We start from the raw sequence: 6,275 nt of genomic DNA, 5'->3' as shown, positions 1-6,275 counted from the left end.
GGGGGGGGGGTTCAACAGGTCTTTTTCAGCCAACCTTCTATCTAACTTCACAAAAAAAGGATTTTACATTTTGACAATCACCATATTGAACGTTGACATGATATTGCAAGTTCAGCATTACATGTTGCCAACTGATTCTACGCATAGGGAAAGTGAAATATAACAAGATGATAGTTGCTGTTCATTGATGCACATGCTTGCAGCCCTAAGCAGTTAGCAGCCCTTTACTCAGAGAGAAAGGCTGGAATATTCACAATCTTTGTTATTTGAGCCATTGGAGTGGAGAGGGTTATGTTAAATACAACTTTCACCAACCCTCCCCATCCTAATCATGTTCTACTGTCCGTTATTTGGGGTTGAGCGTAGAGTGACTCTTTTGTATTTTGGCTTGACTAAATGTGGCTCATAGTTGTTCTTACTTTAAACATGACAGAAACACCTTGGTTAAGTCAGCTCAGCTTCATTTCAGACAGTAATGTTCAGACAGAAGGCGTGATGAGACCGTTCCTGTATATGCAGGCTGATTGGTCCCTTTCTTCTCAGATCAGATGAGGCTGCTGGATCTGTTAGAGGTGAGGTTATACTGTAGCCTGGCAGAGTGTCTTTAGGAGAAACCACATTCAGTTGGGTGGTAGGGGAGGAGGGGGGGACTTGAATGTAATATATAATGAAAATGAGCTGGGTTCCTATTCCCGTACCCTTGGTCATTATGTGGCCATTTAGGCCGGCTTTAGCCCCTCGCCTCTCACCCTGAGGGCCTCTCCATCTCAGGACTAGCAGCTAATTAGCATGAGGAGAATCAGCTAACGCTGAGACGGCTCTCCCTCTGATCACATTCACTCAATGGTTGAGGACGCGTGGAGAGATGAAATTAGAGTGATTAATTAGGCTTTGACACTCCGCCAAAGGTTCTCAATTTAGCGCTGTCACATCAATAAAAAAGGCATCTCCTCAGCAGCACGCCGAGGCGACCTAAAGGAAAACGACGTGGGGGTATTACCAACAATTAAGACCAATTAGTGGGAGCAACCCTCCAAAGGGAAGATATACACAAACACGAGAGCGCACAGAAAGTTATCCCACAGTAGCCTGCTGAAGCCACCATATTGCTCTGCCTTACTGGAACAGAACAATATGCCAATAACAATTAAAGCTAACAAAGCCAATTCAATGCTAATAATCCGGGAGAGATGATTGCCGTAACACAAATTCCAAACCTCAGATATATCTAGTGGTCGTGAGTTGAAACACATAATTGTCCTCTCTGATAAAAACACAGTCATTGATTGTGACATATGTTTTCATTCAGCAGGAAGTATTGTGCCATATTTTATCGTTGCACAGAATCTTTAGGCAGAGGTTCGGCTAGCTGGTCGGGTCTACAGCAGAAATCAGAGGTCACATCCGGCCTCATAATAACAACAATGTTGGGATGTTTTAAACATGAATTTGATTTTGTTTTGAAAGGCAGTAAAAAAATGACCTTTATTTTGTTAATTTATGACAATGAATGTAAAATGACTTTAATGAATGTATTTGTTGTGGTTTTAGCCTTCATCGCTCTCATGATTATATTCTACTTTATCAACTGCAGAGATGTTGGAACACGCCAACATCACTAAAGCAGTCTCACAGGGAAAGAAACACAAGCAGTCAGACAATCAGACAGCTTGTAAACAAGCCAGCAGTTTATTGAGATTATCTAAACCACTCAAACATAATGAAGGTGAGCCAACCTGAAATGTTGGTAATGATCTCTCATTGTACAGGAACAGTGTGTGCACACAACTACAGTGACTACAGCAGGGCAGAGCTGTGATGGATGTTAAACAGGCGGTTTGGTTAATAATGTTACTGCTCTTGAAACATTTGTCTAACCCGGCCGTTTGTGTTTCTTGCTGTAAATGATATAGCTGTACTGTGATGACACACATTAATGCTTGTGTTAATATTGACATTTCTTACCAAATTAATACATATCTGCATTTAATGTCTTGAAAATGGCTTAACACACAATCTACTGTTCTAATATCCCAGTCAACAGATAAAATGTTGGCATTGAATGTTTCTGCAAACCAAGGTTACATTGAAAGTTTCTGGTTCGAATATACGTTCTATTAATATGTTTCATATCAGCCGCGTGTCACACATGCAGAAATGCAAATGCCACGTGGTTAGCGTTGTAACACGATTGGTTAGGTTTACGCCAGTGATCATTTTCGTTGCTTCATTTTATTTCATCACTAAATTGCAACGTCATTTTGAAAAAATAACACGGAAAACATAAATTACAGCGAAATCTCATTGATTGAACAGTTGGCTCTGTTTCGGGGGATAAGGGATGCAAATTTGGATTTTTTTTTCCGGACCGTTAGCCGACCGTCTTCAACTGATCAGACAAGAGTAACATTTACTATTAACAATGTCTGTGACCAATTAAAAATCTAAGTATTGAGCTTAAAAACGATTGATAGGCCGGCTATAAAGAATGACATTGTTATGAACGCTTGACATTTAGCTTTTGTCTCCGTGACTTCAGACTGTATTTCATAGTCGCTATCATTGTCATCAGACCTGCTTGGTTTCATAAGTCTGCTTTGTCAGGTAATAAACATGTGCAGTGTCTAATAACCATTAATGATATATGATATGAAAGAAGTAAGTCAGTAACATGTTCTCAGCCATGATGACTGAACACGTAGTTCAAGGTATGCTAACTTCCCACATTTATTTTTAAGCTAGGAGAAATATTCAGCAAAATCTATTACAGTATCATGAATTTGTCTGAGAAAATTATGACTAAAACACTGACTGAAATTACACTGGAATAACAAACAGCAAACAAAACAAACGCTGTGGAAAACACAGCGTTTTCAGCATTCTCGACTCAAACAAAACAAAAAAACTAAAATGTGACTTTTAACCAACACTTTTCAGTAAGCGACTAACATCTGGGCCACACAGCCTTCGTGAACAGAGCATGTGTGTCACGGAACTTTGTGTCAGCTGCGTCTCTTCTGGAGATTCATGTCTCTCATTTTGTCTATGTACTGCGTGAACAGCAAAAATAAACGGTGAAATTGATCTTGATAGTATATTGTAAACCATGCCAGCAACATCACTACAGTTTTGATGTCTTTATCTGTAGAACATGTCATAGACGTGAAAAAAAGAAAGATAGCACAGAAATAATGTCTAGCACAGAATGAAGTTTCCCTCTGTGTGTGTGTGTGTGTGTGATATAAGTGCTTCTCCTTGCTTTTTAGTGCGTATTAGAGCCTGTGAGTGTGGCCTGTTGGTTGGCTCACGGCTGCTCTCATACAGTAGTTACAGCTGATAACACCGCCCAGACCGACAGCGCAGAAGTGTAGCACCCACCACCTGGTTCCTCCTCAGGTAAACCCTGTTCGCTCTGTCAGCACTTTCGCCATAGTTTGCGCTGTTAGCGCTGTTAGCACTGTTAGCACCGTTCGTTGTGCGTGTTGCCATGTTGAGAGCCCTTGAGAGGCAGTCCAAAATGTTCCCAATCTTGCACCTTTGATATTTATTTTTAACAACTTTTCCTTTTCCCATTTAAAAATAATAGTCCTTTAGCCTATTTCTTTGGACAGAATCCCTTTATTTGTTAACACAAAGCTTATATTCTGAAATATTTCCAGGACAGTGAATGCAATGACTCCACACGGCTCCATAAATTAATGGAACACTTTTTTTTTTAGTGTGGATTGTTATTATTATTTACAAATGAGCAAATGCCTCTTAACCTTTTTCCGGTTAAAATGAACATGAATGACATTTAGAATAAAATGAAACGAAACATTTCGTCCATGAAGAAAGTCAAACCCTATGTAGAAATAAGGGCTGGCAGCAGCAGCAGCAGCAGCAGCAGCAAGGTCTGTGTGGACACTACTGAAGTAAGAGACGCAGCAGTTCAGAAGAGCAACCATCACACGCTGCTCAGATAGGCAGTGTGGCTCAGGATAAAGCTAAGTTAATTCTTGTCATCATGATCACCTTGTGACTTGAGAAAGAAGGCAGCTTTAACTAATTTTCTCAGAGATATACGTTCGTGTTTGATGTTTGTATTTGTTTCTGTAGTCCCTCTTTCCCCACTTGGTTTAGGTGAGACAAAACATCATGTTTTTGTTTAAATAATAACAAAACAATGTAATGCAATAACATAACGCAACATTGTAACATAACAACGTTACGCTACAACGTAAATAAACAACAGCTGCCATTTGTGGACTTTCTTACGCAACGTTACGTGCTAAGCGTATCAATGTAACATAAGTTTACTTTTGGTTTCACACAGCACACAAACCATGGTCTCCTGGGTGAAAGTCCTGTGTTTGTTTGACCTGTCCACCCACCAGTAATATACCACATACGTCTTAATATAGGGTGGTCGATATACCATGTCACTTTCTCTGTCTGTTGTACGTCGCTTGCTCTGACGAATGCAAAAAACATCCACATTCAACATATCCGTCATTTGCAGAAACGACCAATGCCAATATTTTTTCCCTGGCAACTGGGCTGGTTTTAAATCAGACCTTTGACTTTGCAAAGCCATTACTGACATAGAGTGGACCGGTTTGGGACACTTACCAAAAGGATGTTAATGACCTTTAAGCTGAGGCCACACAGATCAGTCAAAGAGCAACTCCTGCCTCACACATCCACGTCAAAGATGATGGACAATATTCCCCTGATGACGGATTTTGAATGTTAAGTTGCAGGCCATGTTATCTGGCATTAGAGTTGAACTGTGTTTTTTATTGCTGCTGTTTACAGTCCTCCGGATGCAATTTACGTAAAAAATGCACTACAGTAATGAACTGTTTTTGTGTTTCTGATTTTCTTGTAGCATTACAGGATTACAACTGCTTGTCTTTGTGCAACCCTGTGTTGTTCAGTGACAATAAAGGAACCTTAAAGATCACACTGTTTGATGTTTTTGTCATTGATAAGATGGTGGCATGGGTATACCACATTTCCATTGGGATCTTGGACATCACACCAAACAAGGGAAAAGCTAACTTTACCATTAACAAGGATTGTCAGGATTGAGCATTTACTTTGGCAGTGTGCTTAGCTATGACTACAACTATCTGTAGCCAGCGTCTTCAGTCAAACTCCCATTTTATTTTTATTTTGCAGCTTGATCATATTCAGTTTATACCCTTGCAGCTTAAAACAAAACCTAAACGTTCCAAAGATCTCAACTGTCCTCCCCGTGACAGACAAGGAGGACAGCTCATTTAATCCAATCCAGCCATTACCATGTCTACGGGGAAGGACTGCCTTGAACAACCAGGGAAGAAACACTGCTTCATTATCCACCTTCCCAGGTGACAAATCCTCCCTGAATGGAGCAGAATGTAAAAGTTTCGCTGGGACACGCTGGGTTCCTGCTCTATTTAGATATACAGTGAAGTGCTGTCAGGGCGTTGCATGGCAATATTGGGGATCTGCACTTAGTGTGGTGGCGCGCAGAGCCAGGTGGGGAGCTGCAGGGCTCTCCCTGCGGGTGCCGTCGTCAGTGCTGCACAGGCAGCTGTCAGCAGAGAGGTGGCATTTCCTGGTCTGACGCTGACAGAGGCTGTCTGCCGGCAGTCGGAGCACAGCCAGACTGACACCCTGTTTATTCACAGATGACATCCGGGCTGGGGATGGGTGTCACCAGCATTTTGATTCACCTAGCAATGTGAAGACGTCCCTGAAAAGCTGTGTGATGAAGTCTTTGTAGAGTACACACAACCAGAATAATTGAGGAGCTCCAGTATGTGTGGGCCACATCGTCCCCACTATCAGGCTGTGCAAGGAGCATGGAGCTAACACACATGCACAGAAGCACATTTTCTAGCATAGATCCAGAGCATAGTCAGAAGCTGGCGTTATAGGCTATGCAAGGCTGTAATCCACCATTAAAGAATAGAAGTAAACGTTGCGAAGTGTAAACAAAACAAGTTGCCTCGGCCATCTAACTACGTATTGGAAAACATAGAGGTATTCAAGAATTAGTTTCAATTGAGCATGTTTTAATTGTTCTTTCATGACAGCTACTATCAGCCATGTTTCATATGGTCAAGAGGCGAAGACAATAAAAAAATAAATCTGAGAAGATGCCAAAAGCAGATACAGCTGATCAATCATGTAAATTAAATGTAAGCTACCTCCGAATTTATTCTGCAGAGGCGTTTCCATAAACTATTTACCACATCAAAAATATGTGAATTCAAGTGCGGCTAGTTTCACCTTCATTTTCTTTT

This window comes from Anarrhichthys ocellatus, unplaced genomic scaffold (genome assembly GCF_004355925.1).
Source record: "Anarrhichthys ocellatus isolate YVR2014 unplaced genomic scaffold, GSC_Weel_1.0 scaffold116, whole genome shotgun sequence".
Lineage (NCBI taxonomy): Eukaryota > Metazoa > Chordata > Actinopteri > Perciformes > Anarhichadidae > Anarrhichthys > Anarrhichthys ocellatus.
This window is presented reverse-complemented; position numbering follows the sequence as displayed.